This window comes from Scyliorhinus torazame, chromosome 4 (assembly GCF_047496885.1).
Source record: "Scyliorhinus torazame isolate Kashiwa2021f chromosome 4, sScyTor2.1, whole genome shotgun sequence".
In the NCBI taxonomy this organism is placed as follows: domain Eukaryota; kingdom Metazoa; phylum Chordata; class Chondrichthyes; order Carcharhiniformes; family Scyliorhinidae; genus Scyliorhinus; species Scyliorhinus torazame.
In genome coordinates this window covers 371,825,811-371,847,592 of record NC_092710.1, presented here as the reverse complement: position 1 = coordinate 371,847,592, position 21,782 = coordinate 371,825,811, and the positions used below count along the sequence as shown (strand labels likewise).

At 60.4% G+C, this 21,782-nt stretch overlaps 1 protein-coding gene across 1 annotated transcript in view; it reads right to left on the bottom strand.

Annotated features, from left to right (window-relative positions):
• LOC140411242 (protein yippee-like 5) overlaps positions 1-12,357 on the bottom strand; it is an 85,740-nt gene extending 73,383 nt beyond the window's left edge. Inside the window, exon 1 of the mRNA XM_072500353.1 lies at positions 12,262-12,357. The gene's annotated coding sequence lies outside the window, so the exon portion shown is untranslated. The remainder of the gene's footprint in view (positions 1-12,261) is intronic.
• Positions 12,358-21,782: the final 9,425 nt, after the last annotated feature.

Genomic DNA, 21,782 nt, shown 5'->3' with positions numbered 1-21,782 from the left:
CCCAGACCCCCACCCCTCAATACTGAATCCCAGACCCTCCCCCAAAACTGAATCCCAGTCCCCCACCCCTCATTACCGAACCCCAGACCCCCAACCCCAAAGCCCAGACTCCTACCCTCAATACCGAACCCCCACCCCCAATACTGAACCCCAGACCCCCACCCCCAATACTGATCCCCAGGCCCCCACCCCCAACACTGAACCCCAGACCCCCACCCTCAATACTTAACCCCAGACCCCCACCCTCAATACTTAACCCCAGACCCCCACCCTCAATACTGAACCCCAGACCCCCACCCCCAATACTGAACCTCAGACACCCACCCCCAATACTGAACCCCAGACCCCCACCCCCAACACTGAACCTCAGACCCCCAACCTCAATACTGAAACCCCAGACCCCCACCCCCAATACTGAACCCCAGACCCCCACCCCCAATACTGAACCCCAGACCCCAGCCTCAATAGTGAACCCCAGACACCCACCCCAACACTGAACCCCAGACCCCCACCCCAATACTGAACCCCAGACCCCCACCCCCAATACTGGACCCCAGACCCCCACCCGCAATACTGAACCCCAGGCCCCCACCCTCAATACTGAACTCCAGGCCCCACCCCCAATACTAAACCCCAGACACCCCCACCCTCAATACTGAACCCCAGACCCCCCACCCTCAATACTGAACCCCAGACCCCCAGCCTCAATACTGAACCCCAGACACCCCAACCCCAATGCTGAACCCCAGACCCCCACCCCAATACTGAACCCCAGACCCCCACCCCAATACTGAACCCCAGACCTCCACCCCAATACCGAACCCCCGACCCCCACCCCCAATACTGAACCCCAGACCGCCACCCCCAATACCGAACCCCAGACCCACACCTCATTACTGAATCCCGGACCCTCCCAAATACTGAATCCCAGACCCTCCCCCAATACTGAACCCCAGAACCCCTCCCCAATACTGAACCCCAGACCCCCACCCCCAATACTGAATCCCAGACCCCCACCCCCAATACCGAACCCCAGACCCACCCCTCAATACCGAACCCCAGACCCCCACCCCCAATACTGAACCCCAGACCCCCACCCCCAATACCGAACCCCAGACCCACACCCCCAATACTGAATCCCAGACCGCCACCCCCAATACTGAACCCCAGACCCCCACACCTCAACACCAAACCCCTGTCCCACTCCTCAATACCAAACACCTGTCCGTCTCCTCAATACTGAATCTCAGACCCCCCCAATACTGAACTCCAAACCCTCCCCAATACTGAAGCCCCGAACCCCTCCCCAATACTGAACCCCAGACCCCCACCTCATTACCGAACCCCAGACACCCACCCTTCCAATACCGAACCCCAGACCCACACCCCTCAATACCGAACTCCAGACCCACCCCCAATACCGAACTCCAGACCCCCACCCCCAATACTGAACCCCAGACCCCCACCCCCAATACTGAACCCCAGACCCCCACCCACAATACTGAACCTCAGACCCCCACCCCAATACTGAACCCCAGACCCCCACCCCAATACTGAACCCCAGACCCCCACCCCAATACTGAACCCCAGACCCCCAGCCTCAATACTTAACCCCAGATCCCCACCCTCAATACTGAACCCCAGATCCCCCACCCTCAATACTGAACCCCAGACCCCCAACCCCAATACTGAACCCCAGACCCCACCCTCAATACTGAACCCCAGACCCTCACCCCCAATACTGAACCCCAGACCCCCACCCTCAATACTGAACCCCAGACCCTCAGCCTCAATAGTGAACCCCAGACACCCCCACCGCCAATACTGAACCCCAGACCCCCACCCCCAATACCGAACCGCAGACCCCCACCCCCAATACTGAACCCCAGACCCCCACCCCCAATACTGAACCCCAGACCCCCACCCCCAATACTGAACCCCAGACCCTCAGCCTCAATAGTGAACCCCAGACACCCCCACCGCCAATACTGAACCCCAGACCCCCACCCCCAATACCGAACCCCAGACCCCCACCCCCAATACTGAACCCCAGACCCCCACCCTCAATACTGAACCCCAGACCCTCAGCCTCAATAGTGAACCCCAGACACCCCCACCCCAAATACCGAACCCCAGACGCCCACCCCCAATACCGAACCCCACACCCCCACCCACAATACCGAACCCCAGACCCCCACCACAATACCGAACCCCAGACCCACACCCTCAATACTGAACCCGACCCCATCCTCAGTACTGAACCCCATACCCCCACCCCCAATACTGAACCCCAGACCCCCACCCCCAATACTGAACCCCAGACGCCCACCCCCAATACTGAACCCCAGACGCCCACCCCCAATACTGAACCCCAGACCCCCACCCCCAATACTGAACCCCAGACCCCCACCCCCAATACCGAACCCCAGAGCCCCACCCCCAATACCGAACCCCAGACCCCCACCCCCAATACCGAACCCCAAAGCCCCACCCCCAATACTGAACCCCAGACCCCCACCCCCAATACTGAACCCCAGACCCCCACCCCCAATACTGAACCCCAGACCCCCACCCCCAATACTGAACCCCAGACCCCCACCCCCAATACTGAACCCCAGACCCCCACCCCCAATACCGAACACCAAAGCCCCACCCCCAATACTGAACCCCTGACCCCCACCCCCAATACTGAACCCCAGACCCCCACCCCCAATACTGAACCCCAGACCCCCACCACCAATACTGAACGCCAGACCCCCACCCCCAATACTGAACGCCCGACACCCACCCCCAATACTGAACACCAGACCCCCACCCCAATACAGAACACCAGACCCCCACCCCAATACAGAACACCAGACCCCCACCCCAATACTGAGCCCCAGACCCTCATCCCCAATACTGAACCCCAGACCCCCACCCCCAATACTGAATCCCAGACCCCCACCCCAATACTGAGCCCAAGACCCTCACCCCCAACACTGAGCCCCAGACCCTCACCACCAATACTGAACCCCAGACCCCCACCCCCAATACTGAACCCCAGACCCCCACCCCCAATACTGAACCCCAGACCCGCACCCCCAATACTGAACCCCAGACCCGCACCCCCAATACTGAACCCCAGACCACCACCCCCAATGCTGAACCCCAGACCCCCCACCCTCAATACTGAACCCCAGACCCCCCACCCCCAACACTGAGCCCCAGACCCTCACCCCCAATACTGAACCCCAGACCCCCACCCCCAATACTGAACCCCAGACCCCCACCCCCAATACTGAACCCCAGACCCCCACCTCATTACCGAACCCCAGACACCCACCCTTCCAATACCGAACCCCAGACCCACACCCCTCAATACCGAACTCCAGACCCACCCCCAATACCGAACTCCAGACCCCCACCCCCAATACTGAACCCCAGACCCCCACCCCCAATAGTGAACACCAGACCCCCACCCACAATACTGAACCCCAGACCCCCACCCCCAATACTGAACCCCAGACCCCCACCCCAATACTGAACCCCAGACCCCCACCCCAATACTGAACCCCAGACCCCCAGCCTCAATACTTAACCCCAGATCCCCACCCTCAATACTGAACCCCAGATCCCCCACCCTCAACACTGAACCCCAGACCCCCAACCCCAATACTGAACCCCAGACCCCACCCTCAATACTGAACCCCAGACCCCCACCCCCAATACTGAACCCCAGACCCCCACCCTCAATACTGAACCCCAGACCCTCAGCCTCAATAGTGAACCCCAGACACCCCCACCGCCAATACTGAACCCCAGACCCCCACCCCCAATACCGAACCGCAGACCCCCACCCCCAATACTGAACCCCAGACCCCCACCCCCAATACTGAACCCCAGACCCTCAGCCTCAATAGTGAAACCCAGACACCCCCACCGCCAATACTGAACCCCAGACCCCCACCCCCAATACCGAACCCCAGACCCCCACCCCCAATACTGAACCCCAGACCTTCACCCTCAATACTGAACCCCAGACCCTCAGCCTCAATAGTGAACCCCAGACACCCCCACCCCAAATACCGAACCCCAGACGCCCACCCCCAATACCGAACCCCACACCCCCACCCACAATACCGAACCCCAGACCCCCACCACAATACCGAACCCCAGACCCACACCCTCAATACTGAACCCGACCCCATCCTCAGTACTGAACCCCAGACCCCCACCCCCAATACTGAACCCCAGACCCCCACCCTCAATACCGAACCCCGGACACCCACCCCCAATACTGAACCCCGGACCCCCACCCCCAATACTGAACCCCGGACCCCCACCCTCAATACCGAACCCCGGACACCCACCCCCAATACTGAATCCCAGACCCCCACCCCCAATACCGAACCCCAGACCCACCCCTCAATACCGAACCCCAGACCCCCACCCCCAATACTGAACCCCAGACCCCCACCCCCAATACCGAACCCCAGACCCACACCCCCAATACCGAACCCCAGACCCACACCCCCAATACTGAATCCCAGACCCTCCCCCAATACTGAACCCCAGAACCCCTCCCCAATACTGAACCCCAGACCCCCACCACACAATACCGAACCCCAGACCCACCCCTCAATACCGAACCCCAGACCCACCCCTCAATACTGAACCCCAGACCCACCCCTCAATACCAAACCCCTGTCCGTCTCCCCAATACTGAACCCCAGAACCCCTCCCCAATACTGAACCCCAGACCCCCACCACACAATACCGAACCCCAGACCCACCTTCCAAAACCGAACCGCAGACCCCACCCCCAATACCGAACTCCAGACCCACCCCCAATACCGAACTCCAGACCCCCACCCCCAATACTGAACCCCAGACCCCCACCCTCAATACCGAACCCCAGACCCCCACCCTTCCAATACCGAACCCCAGACCCCCACCCCCAACACTGAACCCCAGAGCCCCACCCCCAATACTGAACCCCAGACCCCCAGCCTCAATACTTAACCCCAGATCCCCACCCTCAATACTGAACCCCAGACCCCCACCCCCAATAATGAACCCCAGAGCCCCACCCCCAATACTGAACCCCAGACCCCCACCCCCAATACTGAACCCCAGACCCCCACACCAAATACTGAACCCCAGACCCCCACCCCCAATACTGAATCCCAGATCCCCACCCCCCAATACAGAACCCCAGACCACCACCCCCCCAATACTGAACCCCAGACCCCCACCCCCAAAACTGAACACCAGACCCCCAACCCAATACTGGAGCCCAGACACCCACCCCCAATACTGAACCCCAGACCCCCACCCCCCGATACTGAACCACAGACCCCCCACCTTCAATACTGAACCCCAGACCCCCACCCCCAATACTGAACCCCAGACCCCCACCCCCAACACTGAACACCAGACCCCCACCGCCAATACTGAACCCAAGACCCCAGCCTCAAATGTGAACCCCAGACCCCCACCCCTCAATACTGAATCCCAGACCCTCCCCCAAAACTGAATCCCAGTCCCCCACCCCTCATTACCGAACCCCAGACCCCCAACCCCAAAGCCCAGACTCCTACCCTCAATACCGAACCCCCACCCCCAATACTGAACCCCAGACCCCCACCCCCAATACTGATCCCCAGGCCCCCACCCCCAACACTGAACCCCAGACCCCCACCCTCAATACTTAACCCCAGACCCCCACCCTCAATACTTAACCCCAGACCCCCACCCTCAATACTGAACCCCAGACCCCCACCCCCAATACTGAACCTCAGACACCCACCCCCAATACTGAACCCCAGACCCCCACCCCCAACACTGAACCTCAGACCCCCAACCTCAATACTGAAACCCCAGACCCCCACCCCCAATACTGAACCCCAGACCCCCACCCCCAATACTGAACCCCAGACCCCAGCCTCAATAGTGAACCCCAGACACCCACCCCAACACTGAACCCCAGACCCCCACCCCAATACTGAACCCCAGACCCCCACCCCCAATACCGGACCCCAGACCCCCACCCGCAATACTGAACCCCAGGCCCCCACCCTCAATACTGAACTCCAGGCCCCACCCCCAATACTAAACCCCAGACCCCCCCCACCCTCAATACTGAACCCCAGACCCCCCACCCTCAATACTGAACCCCAGACCCCCAGCCTCAATACTGAACCCCAGACACCCCAACCCCAATGCTGAACCCCAGACCCCCACCCCAATACTGAACCCCAGACCCCCACCCCAATACTGAACCCCAGACCTCCACCCCAATACCGAACCCCCGACCCCCACCCCCAATACTGAACCCCAGACCGCCACCCCCAATACCGAACCCCAGACCCACACCTCATTACTGAATCCCGGACCCTCCCAAATACTGAATCCCAGACCCTCCCCCAATACTGAACCCCAGAACCCCTCCCCAATACTGAACCCCAGACCCCCACCCCCAATACTGAATCCCAGACCCCCACCCCCAATACCGAACCCCAGACCCACCCCTCAATACCGAACCCCAGACCCCCACCCCCAATACTGAACCCCAGACCCCCACCCCCAATACCGAACCCCAGACCCACACCCCCAATACTGAATCCCAGACCGCCACCCCCAATACTGAACCCCAGACCCCCACACCTCAACACCAAACCCCTGTCCCACTCCTCAATACCAAACACCTGTCCGTCTCCTCAATACTGAATCTCAGACCCCCCCAATACTGAACTCCAAACCCTCCCCAATACTGAAGCCCCGAACCCCTCCCCAATACTGAACCCCAGACCCCCACCTCATTACCGAACCCCAGACACCCACCCTTCCAATACCGAACCCCAGACCCACACCCCTCAATACCGAACTCCAGACCCACCCCCAATACCGAACTCCAGACCCCCACCCCCAATACTGAACCCCAGACCCCCACCCCCAATACTGAACCCCAGACCCCCACCCACAATACTGAACCTCAGACCCCCACCCCAATACTGAACCCCAGACCCCCACCCCAATACTGAACCCCAGACCCCCACCCCAATACTGAACCCCAGACCCCCAGCCTCAATACTTAACCCCAGATCCCCACCCTCAATACTGAACCCCAGATCCCCCACCCTCAATACTGAACCCCAGACCCCCAACCCCAATACTGAACCCCAGACCCCACCCTCAATACTGAACCCCAGACCCTCACCCCCAATACTGAACCCCAGACCCCCACCCTCAATACTGAACCCCAGACCCTCAGCCTCAATAGTGAACCCCAGACACCCCCACCGCCAATACTGAACCCCAGACCCCCACCCCCAATACCGAACCGCAGACCCCCACCCCCAATACTGAACCCCAGACCCCCACCCCCAATACTGAACCCCAGACCCTCAGCCTCAATAGTGAACCCCAGACACCCCCACCGCCAATACTGAACCCCAGACCCCCACCCCCAATACCGAACCCCAGACCCCCACCCCCAATACTGAACCCCAGACCCCCACCCTCAATACTGAACCCCAGACCCTCAGCCTCAATAGTGAACCCCAGACACCCCCACCCCAAATACCGAACCCCAGACGCCCACCCCCAATACCGAACCCCACACCCCCACCCACAATACCGAACCCCAGACCCCCACCACAATACCGAACCCCAGACCCACACCCTCAATACTGAACCCGACCCCATCCTCAGTACTGAACCCCATACCCCCACCCCCAATACTGAACCCCAGACCCCCACCCCCAATACTGAACCCCAGACGCCCACCCCCAATACTGAACCCCAGACGCCCACCCCCAATACTGAACCCCAGACCCCCACCCCCAATACTGAACCCCAGACCCCCACCCCCAATACCGAACCCCAGAGCCCCACCCCCAATACCGAACCCCAGACCCCCACCCCCAATACCGAACCCCAAAGCCCCACCCCCAATACTGAACCCCAGACCCCCACCCCCAATACTGAACCCCAGACCCCCACCCCCAATACTGAACCCCAGACCCCCACCCCCAATACTGAACCCCAGACCCCCACCCCCAATACTGAACCCCAGACCCCCACCCCCAATACCGAACACCAAAGCCCCACCCCCAATACTGAACCCCTGACCCCCACCCCCAATACTGAACCCCAGACCACCACCCCCAATACTGAACCCCAGACCCCCACCACCAATACTGAACGCCAGACCCCCACCCCCAATACTGAACGCCCGACACCCACCCCCAATACTGAACACCAGACCCCCACCCCAATACAGAACACCAGACCCCCACCCCAATACTGAGCCCCAGACCCTCATCCCCAATACTGAACCCCAGACCCCCACCCCCAATACTGAATCCCAGACCCCCACCCCAATACTGAGCCCAAGACCCTCACCCCCAACACTGAGCCCCAGACCCTCACCACCAATACTGAACCCCAGACCCCCACCCCCAATACTGAACCCCAGACCCCCACCCCTAATACTGAACCCCAGACCCGCACCCCCAATACTGAACCCCAGACCCGCACCCCCAATACTGAACCCCAGACCACCACCCCCAATGCTGAACCCCAGACCCCCCACCCTCAATACTGAACCCCAGACCCCCCACCCCCAACACTGAGCCCCAGACCCTCACCCCCAATACTGAACCCCAGACCCCCACCCCCAATACTGAACCCCAGACCCCCACCCCCAATACTGAACCCCAGACCCCCACCTCATTACCGAACCCCAGACACCCACCCTTCCAATACCGAACCCCAGACCCACACCCCTCAATACCGAACTCCAGACCCACCCCCAATACCGAACTCCAGACCCCCACCCCCAATACTGAACCCCAGACCCCCACCCCCAATAGTGAACACCAGACCCCCACCCACAATACTGAACCCCAGACCCCCACCCCCAATACTGAACCCCAGACCCCCACCCCAATACTGAACCCCAGACCCCCACCCCAATACTGAACCCCAGACCCCCAGCCTCAATACTTAACCCCAGATCCCCACCCTCAATACTGAACCCCAGATCCCCCACCCTCAACACTGAACCCCAGACCCCCAACCCCAATACTGAACCCCAGACCCCACCCTCAATACTGAACCCCAGACCCCCACCCCCAATACTGAACCCCAGACCCCCACCCTCAATACTGAACCCCAGACCCTCAGCCTCAATAGTGAACCCCAGACACCCCCACCGCCAATACTGAACCCCAGACCCCCACCCCCAATACCGAACCGCAGACCCCCACCCCCAATACTGAACCCCAGACCCCCACCCCCAATACTGAACCCCAGACCCTCAGCCTCAATAGTGAACCCCAGACACCCCCACCGCCAATACTGAACCCCAGACCCCCACCCCCAATACCGAACCCCAGACCCCCACCCCCAATACTGAACCCCAGACCTTCACCCTCAATACTGAACCCCAGACCCTCAGCCTCAATAGTGAACCCCAGACACCCCCACCCCAAATACCGAACCCCAGACGCCCACCCCCAATACCGAACCCCACACCCCCACCCACAATACCGAACCCCAGACCCCCACCACAATACCGAACCCCAGACCCACACCCTCAATACTGAACCCGACCCCATCCTCAGTACTGAACCCCAGACCCCCACCCCCAATACTGAACCCCAGACCCCCACCCTCAATACCGAACCCCGGACACCCACCCCCAATACTGAACCCCGGACCCCCACCCCCAATACTGAACCCCGGACCCCCACCCTCAATACCGAACCCCGGACACCCACCCCCAATACTGAACCCCAGGCCCCCACCCCCAATACTGAACCCCAGACCCCCATCCTCAATACTGAACCCCAGACACCCACCTCCAATACTTAACCCCAGGCCCCCTCCCCCAATACTGAACCCCAGGCCCCCACCCCAATACTGAACCCCAGACCCCCACCCCAATACTGAACCCAGACCTCCAACCCCAATACTGAACCCCAGACCCCCACCCCCAATACTGAACCGCAGACCCCCACCCCCAATACTGAACCCCAGACGCCCACCCCCAATACTGAACCCCAGACCCACACCCCCAATACCGAACCCCAGACCCCCACCCCCAATACCGAACCCCAAAGCCCCACCCCCAATACCGAACCCCAGACCCCCACCCCCAATACTGAACCCCAGACCCCCACCCCCAATACTGAACCCCAGACCCCCACCCCCAATACTGAACCCCAAAGCCCCACCCCCAATACTGAACCCCAGACCCCCACCCCCAATACTGAACCCCAGACCCCCACCCCCAATACTGAACCCCAGACCCCCACCCCCAATACTGAAACCCAGACCCCCACCCTCAATACTGAACCCCAGACCCCCACCACCAATACTGAACCCCAGACCCCCACCCCCAATACTGAACGCCCGACCCCCACCCCAATACTGAACCCCAGACCCCCACCCCCAATACTGAACCCCAGACCCCCACCCCAATACTGAACCCCAGACCCCCACCCCCAATACTGAACCCCAGACCCCCACCCCCAATACTGAACCCCAGACCCCCACCCCCAGTACCGAACCCCGACCCCCACCCCCAACACTGAACCCCAGACCCCCGCCCTCAATACTGAACCCCAGACCCCCACCCCAAATACTGAACCCCAGACCCCCACCCCCAATACTGAACCCCAGACCCCCACCCCCAATACTGAACCCCAGACCCCCGCCCCCAATACTGAACCCCAGACCCCCGCCCTCAATACTGAACCCCAGACCCCCACCCCAATACTGAACCCCAGACCCCCACCCCCAATACTGAACCCCAGACCCCCACCCCAATACTGAACCCCAGACCCCCACCCCCAATACTGAACCCCAGACCCCCACCCCAATACTGAACCCCAGACCCCCACCCCCAATACTGAACCCCAGACCCCCACCCCCAATACTGAACCCCAGACCCCCGCCCTCAATACTGAACCCCAGACCCCCACCCCAATACTGAACCCCAGACCCCCACCCCCAATACTGAACTCCAGACCCCCACCCCAATACTGAACCCCAGACCCCCACCCCCAATACTGATCCCCAGACCCCCACCCCCAATACTGAACCCCAAAGCCCCACCCCCAATACTGAACCCCAGACCCCCACCCCCAATACTGAACCCCAAAGCCCCACCCCCAATACTGAACCCCAGACCCCCGCCCTCAATACTGAACCCCAGACCCCCACCCCAATACTGAACCCCAGACCCCCACCCCCAATACTGAACCCCAGACCCCCACCCCAATACTGAACCCCAGACCACCACCCCCAATACTGATCCCCAGACCCCCGCCCCCAATACTGAACCCCAGACCCCCACCCCCAATACTGAACCCCAGACCCCCACCCCCAATACTGAACCCCAGACCCCCACCCCCAATACTGAACCCCAGACCCCCACCCCCAATACTGAACCCCAGACCCCCACCCCAATACTGAACCCCAGACCCCCACCCCCAATACTGAACCCCAGACCCCCACCCCAATACTGAACCCCAGACCCCCACCCCCAATACTGAACCCCAGACCCCCACCCCAATACTGAACCCCAGACCCCCACCCCCAATACTGATCCCCAGACCCCCACCCCTAATACTGATCCCCAGACCCCCACCCCAATACTGAACCCCAGACCCCCACCCCCAATACTGATCCCCAGACCCCCACCCCCAATACTGAACCCCAGACCCCCACCCCCAATACTGAACCCCAGACCCCCACCCCCAATACTGAACCCCAGACCCCCACCCCCAATACTGAACCCCAGACCCCCACCCCCAATACTGAACCCCAGACCCCCACCCCAATACTGAACCCCAGACCCCCACCCCCAATACTGAACCCCAGACCCCCACCCCAATACTGAACCCCAGACCCCCACCCCCAATACTGAACCCCAGACCCCCACCCCAATACTGAACCCCAGACCCCCACCCCCAATACTGTTCCCCAGACCCCCACCCCTAATACTGATCCCCAGACCCCCACCCCAATACTGAACCCCAGACCCCCACCCCCAATACTGAACCCCAGACCCCCACCCCCAATACTGATCCCCAGACCCCCCCCCTGTTGCCGGGGAAACGAGCCCCCCACCCCCCTGTTGCCGGGGAAACGAGCCCCCCACCCCCCTGTTGCCGGGGAAACGAGCTCCCCCCTCCCCTGTTGCCGGGGAAACGAGCTCCCCCCTCCCCTGTTGCCGGGGAAACGAGCCCCCCCCCCCCCCGGGCCTACCTGTGGTTCTTCCGCAGCAGATTGTCCCTCCCGCGTCCGCACTCAGGCCCAGGCTGCGTGACGTCACCACAACAACACACACAGCGTATCCGGGGGCGGGGCCTGTGACGCCAAGAGAGGGTGGGGCCAGATTAAATGACAGTTGAATCGGACAGCGCCACCTCAGTACTTCCCTGACAGTGCAGCGCTCCCTCAGTACTGACCCTCTGACAGTGCAGCACTCCCTCAGTACTGACCCTCTGACAGTGCGGCACTCCCTCAGTACTGACCCTCTGACAGTGCGGCACTCCCTCAGTACTGACCCTCTGACAGTGCGGCACTCCCTCAGTACTGACCCTCTGACAGTGCGGCACTCCCTCAGTACTGACCCTCTGACAGTGCAGCACTCACTCAGTACTGACCCTCTAACAGTGCAGCGCTCCCTCAGTACTGACCCTCTGACAGTGCAGCACTCCCTCAGTACTGACCCTCTGACAGTGCAGCACTCCCTCAGTACTGACCCTCTGACAGTGCGGCACTCCCTCAGTACTGACCCTCTGACAGTGCAGCTCTCCCTCAGTACTGACCCTCTGACAGTGCGGCACTCCCTCAGTACTGACCCTCTGACAGTGCAGCACTCCCTCAGTACTGACCCTCTGACAGTGCAGCACTCCCTCAGTACTGACCCACTGACAGTGCGGCACTCCCTCAGTACTGATCCTCTGACAGTGCGGCACTCCCTCAGTACTGACCCTCTGACAGTGCAGCACTCCCTCAGTACTGACCCTCTGACAGTGCAGCACTCCCTCAGTACTGACCCTCTGACAGTGCAGCGCTCCCTCAGTACTGACCCTCTGACAGTGCGGCACTCCCTCAGTACTGACCCTCTGACAGTGCAGCACTCCCTCAGTACTGACCCTCTGACAGTGCAGCACTCCCTCAGTACTGACCCTCTGACAGTGCGGCACTCCCTCAGTACTGACCCTCTGACAGTGCAGCTCTCCCTCAGTACTGACCTTCTGACAGTGCAGCACTCCCTCAGTACTGACCCTCTGACAGTGCGGCACTCCCTCAGTACTGACCCTCTGACAGTGCAGCACTCCCTCAGTTCTGACCCTCTGACAGTGCGGCACTCCCTCAGTACTGACCCTCTGACAGTGCAGCTCTCCCTCAGTACTGACCCTCTGACAGTGCGGCACTCCCTCAGTACTGACCCTCTGACAGTGCGGCACTCGCTCAGTACTGACCCTCTGACAGTGCGGCGCTCCCTCAGTACTGACCTTCTGACAGTGCAGCACTCCCTCAGTACTGACCCTCTGACAGTGCGGCACTCCCTCAGTACTGACCCTCTGACAGTGCAGCACTCCCTCAGCACTGACCCTCTGACAGTGCAGCACTCCCTCAGTACTGACCCTCTGACAGTGCAGCACTCTCTCAGTACTGACCCTCTGACAGTGCAGCACTCCCTCAGTACTGACCCTCTGACAGTGCAGCACTCCCTCAGTACTGACCCTCTGACAGTGCAGCGCTCCCTCAGTACTGACCCTCTGACAGTGCGGCACTCCCTCAGTACTGACCCTCTGACAGTGCAGCACTCCCTCAGTACTGACCCTCTGACAGTGCGGCACTCCCTCAGTACTGACCCTCTGACAGTGCAGCTCTCCCTCAGTACTGACCTTCTGACAGTGCAGCACTCCCTCAGTACTGACCCTCTGACAGTGCGGCACTCCCTCAGTACTGACCCTCTGACAGTGCAGCACTCCCTCAGTACTGACCCTCTGACAGTGCAGCACTCCCTCAGTACTGACCCTCTGACAGTGCAGCACTCCCTCAGTACTGACCCTCTGACAGTGCAGCATTCCCTCAGTACTGACCCTCTGACAGTGCAGCACTCCCTCAGTACTGACCCTCTGACAGTGCGGCACTCCCTCAGTCCTGACCCTCTGACAGTGCGGCACTCCCTCAGTACTGACCCTCTGACAGTGCGGCACTCCCTCAGTACTGACCCTCTGACAGTGCAGCACTCCCTCAGTACTGACCCTCTGACAGTGCGGCACTCCCTCAGTACTGACCCTCTGACAGTGCAGCACTCCCTCAGTACTGACCCTCTGACAGTGCAGCACTCCCTCAGTACTGACCCTCTGACAGTGCGGCACTCCCTCAGTACTGACCCTCTGACAGTGCAGCACTCCCTCAGTGCTGACCCTCTGACAGTGCAGCACTCCCTCAGTACTGACCCTCTGACAGTGCAGCACTCCCTCAGTACTGACCCTCTGACAGTGCAGCACTCCCTCAGTACTGACCCTCTGACAGTGCAGCACTCCCTCAGTACTGACCCTCTGACAGTGCGGCACTCCCTCAGTACTGACCCTCTGACAGTGCGGCACTCCCTCAGTCCTGACCCTCTGACAGTGCAGCTCTCCCTCAGTACTGACCCTCAGACAGTGCAGCTCTCCCTCAGTACTGACCCTCTGACAGTGCGGGACTCACTCAGTACTGACCCTCTGACAGTGCAGCACTCCCTCAGTACTGACCCTCTGACAGTGCGGCACTCCCTCAGTACTGACCCTCTGACAGTGCAGCACTCCCTCAGTACTGACCCTCTGACAGTGCGGCACTCCCTCAGTACTGACCCTCTGACAGTGCAGCTCTCCCTCAATACTGACCCTCTGACAGTGCGGCACTCCCTCAGTACTGACCCTCTGACAGTGCAGCGCTCCCTCAGTACTGACCCTCTGACAGTGCGGCACTCCCTCAGTACTGACCCTCTGACAGTGCAGCGCTCCCTCAGTACTGACCCTCTGACAGTGCAGCTCTCCCTCAGTACTGACCCTCTGACAGTGCGGCACTCCCTCAGTACTGACCCTCTGACAGTGCAGCTCTCCCTCAGTACTGACCCTCTGACAGTGCAGCGCTCCCTCAGTACTGACCCTCTGACAGTGCGGCACTCCCTCAGTACTGACACTCTGACAGTGCGGCACTCTCTCAGTACTGACCCTCTGACAGTGCGGCACTCTCTCAGTACTGACCCTCTGACAGTGCGGCACTCCCTCAGTACTGACCCTCTGACAGTGCGGCACTCTCTCAGTACTGACCCTCTGACAGTGCAGCACTCCCTCAGTACTGACCCTCTGACAGTGCGGCACTCCCTCAGTACTGACCCTCTGACAGCGCAGCACTCCCTCAGTACTGACCCTCTGACAGCGCAGCACTCCCTCAGTACTGACCCTCTGACAGTGCGGCACTCCCTCAGTACTGACCCTCTGACAGTGCAGCACTCCCTCAGCACTGACCCTCTGACAGTGCAGCACTCCCTCAGTACTGACCCTCTGACAGTGCGGCACTCCCTCAGTACTGACCCACTGACAGTGCGGCACTCCCTCAGTACTGACCCTCTGACAGTGCAGCACTCCCTCAGTACTGACCCTCTGACAGTGCGGCACTCACTCAGTACTGACCCTCTGACAGTGCAGCACTCCCTCTGCACTGAGCCTCTGATAGTGCGGCACTCCCGCAGTACTGACCCTCTGACAGTGCGGCACTCCCTCAGTACTGACCCTCTGACAGTGCGGCACTCACTCAGTACTGACCCTCTGACAGTGCAGCACTCCCTCAGTACTGACCCTCTGACAGTGCAGCACTCCCTCAGTACTGACCCTCTGACAGTGCGGCACTCACTCAGTACTGATCCTCTGACAGTGCAGCACTCCCTCAGCACTGACCCTCTGAGAGAGCAGCACTCCCTCAGTACTGACCCTCTGACGGTGCAGCACTCCCTCAGTACTGACCCTCTGACAGTGCAGCACTCCCTCAGCACTGACCCTCTGACAGTGCAGCACTCCCTCAGTACTGACCCTCTGACAGTGCAGCACTCCCTCAGTACTGACCCTCTGACAGTGCGGCACTCCCTCAGTACTGACACTCTGACAGTGCAGCACTCCCTCAGTACTGACCCTCTGACAGTGCGGCACTCCCTCAGCACTGACCCTCTGACAGTGCAGCACTCCCTCAGTACTGACCCTCTGACAGTGCGGCACTCCCTCAGTACTGACCCTCTGACAGTGCGGCACTCCCTCAACACTGACCCTCTGACAGTGCAGCTCTCCCGCAGTACTGACCCTCTGACAGTGCAGCACTCCCTCAGTACTGACCCTCTGACAGTGCAGCACTCCCTCAGTACTGACCCTCTGACAGTGCAGCACTCCCTCAGCACTGACCCTCTGACAGTGCAGCACTCCCTCAGTACTGACCCTCTGACAGTGCAGCACTCCCTCAGTACTGACCCTCTGACAGTGCGGCACTCCCTCAGTACTGACCCTCTGACAGTGCGGCACTCCCTCAGCACTGACCCTCTGACAGTGCAGCACTCCCTCAGTACTGACCCTCTGACAGTGCAGCACTCCCTCAGTACTGACCCTCAGACAGTGCGGCACTCCCTCAGTACTGACCCTCTGACAGTGCAGCACTCCCTCAGTACTGACCCTCTGACAGTGCGGCACTCCCTCAGTACTGACCCTCCGACAGTGCAGCACTCCCTCAGTACTGACCCTCTGACAGTGCGGCACTCCCTCAGTACTGACCCTCTGACAGTGCGGCACTCCCTCAGCACTGACCCTCTGACAGTGCAGCACTCCCTCAGTACTGACCCTCTGACAGTGCAGCACTCACTCAGTACTGACCCTCTGACATGCAGCACTCCCTCAGTACTGACCCTCTGGCAGTGCAGCACTCCCTCAGTACTGACCCTCTGACAGTGCGGCACTCCCTCAGTACTGACCCTCTGACAGTGCAGCACTCACTCAGTACTGACCCTCTGACAGTGCAGCACTCCCTCAGTACTGACCCTCTGACAGTGCGGCACTCCCTCAGCACTGACCCTCTGACAGTGCGGCACTCCCTCAGTACTGACCCTCTGACAGTGCAGCACTCCCTCAGTACTGACCCTCTGACAGTGCGGCACTCCCTCAGTACTGACCCTCTGACAGTGCGGCACTCCCTCAGTACTGACCCTCTGACAGTGCGGCACTCCCTCAGTACTGACCCTCTGACAGTGCAGCACTCCCTCAGTACTGACCCTCTGACAGTGCGGCGCTCCCTCAGTACTGACCCTCTGACAGTGCAGCACTCCCTCAGTACTGACCCTCTGACAGTGCAGCACTCCCTCAGTACTGACCCTCTGACAGTGCGGCGCTCCCTCAGTACTGACCCTCTGACAGTGCAGCACTCCCTCAGTACTGACCCTCTGACAGTGCGGCGCTCCCTCAGTACTGACCCTCTGACAGTGCAGCACTCCCTCAGTACTGACTCTCTGACAGTGCAGCGCTCCCTCAGTACTGACCCTCTGACAGTGCAGCACTCCCTCAGTACTGACCCTCTGACAGTGCGGCGCTCCCTCAGTACTGACCCTCTGACAGTGCGGCACTCCCTCAGTACTGACCCTCTGACAGTGCGGCGCACCCTCAGTACTGACCCTCTGACAGTGCAGCCCTCCCTCAGTACTGACCCTCTGACAGTGCGGCGCACCCTCAGTACTGACCCTCTGACAGTGCAGCACTCCCTCAGTACTGACCCTCTGACAGTGCGTCGCCCCCTCAGTCCTGATCCTCTGACAGTGCGGCACTCCCTCAGTACTGACCCTCTGACAGTGCAGCACTCCCTCAGTACTGACCCTCTGACAGTGCGGCACTCCCTCAGTACTGACCCTCTGACAGTGCAGCACTCCCTCAGTACTGACCCTCTGACAGTGCAGCACTCCCTCAGTACTGACCCTCTGACAGTGCGGCACTCCCTCAGTACTGACCCTCTGACAGTGTGGCACTCCCTCAGTACTGACCCTCTGACAGTGCGGCACTCCCTCAGTACTGACCCTCTGACAGTGCGGCACTCCCTCAGTACTGACCCTCTGACAGTGCAGCACTCCCTCAGTACTGACCCTCTGACAGTGCGGCGCTCCCTCAGTACTGACCCTCTGACAGTGCGGCACTCCCTCAGTACTGACCCTCTGACAGTGCGGCATTCCCTCAGTACTGACCCTCTGACAGTGCGGCGCTCCCTCAGTACTGACCCTCTGACAGTGCGGCACTCCCTCAGTACTGACCCTCTGACAGTGCGGCGCACCCTCAGTACTGACCCTCTGACAGTGCGGCACTCCCTCAGTACTGACCCTCTGACAGTGCAGCCCTCCCTCAGTACTGACCCTCTGACAGTGCAGCCCTCCCTCAGTACTGAACCTCTGACAGTGTGACACTCCCTCAGTACTGACCCTCTGACAGTGCGTCGCCCCCTCAGTCCTGACCCTCTGACAGTGCAGCCCTCCCTCAGTACTGAACCTCTGACAGTGTGACACTCCCTCAGTACTGACCCTCTGACAGTGCAGCACTCCCTCAGTACTGACCCTCTGACAGTGCAGCACTCCCTCAGTACTGACCCTCTGACAGTGCGGCACTCCCTCAGTACTGACCCTCTGACAGTGCGGCACTCCCTCAGTACTGACCCTCTGACAGTGCCGCACTCCCTCAGTACTGACCCTCTGACAGTGCGGCACTCCCTCAGTACTGACCCTCTGACAGTGCAGCACTCCCTCAGTACTGACCCTCTGACAGTGCCGCACTCCCTCAGTACTGACCCTCTGACAGTGCAGCTCTCCCTCAATACTGACCCTCTGACAGTGCGGCACTCCCTCAATACTGACCCTCTGACAGTGCAGCACTCCCTCAGTACTGTCCCTCTGACAGTGCAGCACTCCCTCAGTACTGACCCTCTGACAGTGCAGCACTCCCTCAGCACTGACTCTCTGACAGTGCAGCACTCCCTCAGTACTGACCCTCTGACAGTGCGGCACTCCCTCAGTACTGACCCACTGACAGTGCGGCACTCCCTCAGTACTGACCCTCTGACAGTGCAGCACTCCCTCAGTACTGACCCTCTGACAGTGCGGCACTCACTCAGTACTGACCCTCTGACAGTGCAGCACTCCCTCTGCACTGAGCCTCTGATAGTGCGGCACTCCCGCAGTACTGACCCTCTGACAGTGCGGCACTCCCTCAGTACTGACCCTCTGACAGTGCGGCACTCACTCAGTACTGACCCTCTGACAGTGCAGCACTCCCTCAGTACTGACCCTCTGACAGTGCAGCACTCCCTCAGTACTGACCCTCTGACAGTGCGGCACTCACTCAGTACTGATCCTCTGACAGTGCAGCACTCCCTCAGCACTGACCCTCTGAGAGTGCAGCACTCCCTCAGTACTGACCCTCTGACAGTGCAGCACTCCCTCAGTACTGACCCTCTGACAGTGCAGCACTCCCTCAGCACTGACCCTCTGACAGTGCAGCACTCCCTCAGTACTGACCCTCTGACAGTGCAGCACTCCCTCAGTACTGACCCTCTGACAGTGCGGCACTCCCTCAGTACTGACCCTCTGACAGTGCGGCACTCCCTCAGCACTGACCCTCTGACAGTGCAGCACTCCCTCAGTACTGACCCTCTGACAGTGCAGCACTCCCTCAGTACTGACCCTCTGACAGTGCGGCACTCCCTCAGCACTGACCCTCTGACAGTGCAGCACTCCCTCAGTACTGACCCTCTGACAGTGCGGCACTCCCTCAGTACTGACCCTCTGACAGTGCGGCACTCCCTCAACACTGACCCTCTGACAGTGCAGCTCTCCCTCAGTACTGACCCTCTGACAGTGCAGCACTCCCTCAGTACTGACCCTCTGACAGTGCAGCACTCCCTCAGTACTGACCCTCTGACAGTGCAGCACTCCCTCAGCACTGACCCTCTGACAGTGCAGCACTCCCTCAGTACTGACCCTCTGACAGTGCAGCACTCCCTCAGTACTGACCCTCTGACAGTGCGGCACTCCCTCAGTACTGACCCTCTGACAGTGCGGCACTCCCTCAACACTGACCCTCTGACAGTGCAGCACTCCCTCAGTACTGACCCTCTGACAGTGCAGCACTCCCTCAGTACTGACCCTCAGACAGTGCGGCACTCCCTCAGTACTGACCCTCTGACAGTGCAGCACTCCCTCAGTACTGACCCTCTGACAGTGCGGCACTCCCTCAGTACTGACCCTCCGACAGTGCAGCACTCCCTCAGTACTGACCCTCTGACAGTGCGGCACTCCCTCAGTACTGACCCTCTGACAGTGCGGCACTCCCTCAGCACTGACCCTCTGACAGTGCAGCACTCCCTCAGTACTGACCCTCTGACAGTGCAGCACTCACTCAGTACTGACCCTCTGACATGCAGCACTCCCTCAGTACTGACCCTCTGGCAGTGCAGCACTCCCTCAGTACTGACCCTCTGACAGTGCGGCACTCCCTCAGTACTGACCCTCTGACAGTGCAGCACTCACTCAGTACTGACCCTCTGACAGTGCAGCACTCCCTCAGTACTGACCCTCTGACAGTGCGGCACTCCCTCAGCACTGACCCTCTGACAGTGCGGCACTCCCTCAGTACTGACCCTCTGACAGTGCAGCACTCCCTCAGTACTGACCCTCTGACAGTGCGGCGCTCCCTCAGTACTGACCCTCTGACAGTGCGGCACTCCCTCAGTACTGACCCTCTGACAGTGCGGCACTCCCTCAGTACTGACCCTCTGACAGTGCAGCACTCCCTCAGTACTGACCCTCTGACAGTGCGGCGCTCCCTCAGTACTGACCCTCTGACAGTGCAGCACTCCCTCAGTACTGACCCTCTGACAGTGCAGCACTCCCTCAGTACTGACCCTCTGACAGTGCGGCGCTCCCTCAGTACTGACCCTCTGACAGTGCAGCACTCCCTCAGTACTGACCCTCTGACAGTGCGGCGCTCCCTCAGTACTGACCCTCTGACAGTGCAGCACTCCCTCAGTACTGACTCTCTGACAGTGCAGCGCTCCCTCAGTACTGACCCTCTGACAGTGCAGCACTCCCTCAGTACTGACCCTCTGACAGTGCGGCGCTCCCTCAGTACTGACCCTCTGACAGTGCGGCACTCCCTCAGTACTGACCCTCTGACAGTGCGGCGCACCCTCAGTACTGACCCTCTGACAGTGCAGCCCTCCCTCAGTACTGACCCTCTGACAGTGCGGCGCACCCTCAGTACTGACCCTCTGACAGTGCGGCACTCCCTCAGTACTGACCCTCTGACAGTGCAGCACTCCCTCAGTACTGACCCTCTGACAGTGCGGCACTCCCTCAGTACTGACCCTCTGACAGTGCAGCACTCCCTCAGTACTGACCCTCTGACAGTGCAGCACTCCCTCAGTACTGACCCTCTGACAGTGCGGCACTCCCTCAGTACTGACCCTCTGACAGTGTGGCACTCCCTCAGTACTGACCCTCTGACAGTGCGGCACTCCCTCAGTACTGACCCTCTGACAGTGCGGCACTCCCTCAGTACTGACCCTCTGACAGTGCAGCACTCCCTCAGTACTGACCCTCTGACAGTGCGGCGCTCCCTCAGTACTGACCCTCTGACAGTGCGGCACTCCCTCAGTACTGACCCTCTGACAGTGCGGCACTCCCTCAGTACTGACCCTCTGACAGTGCG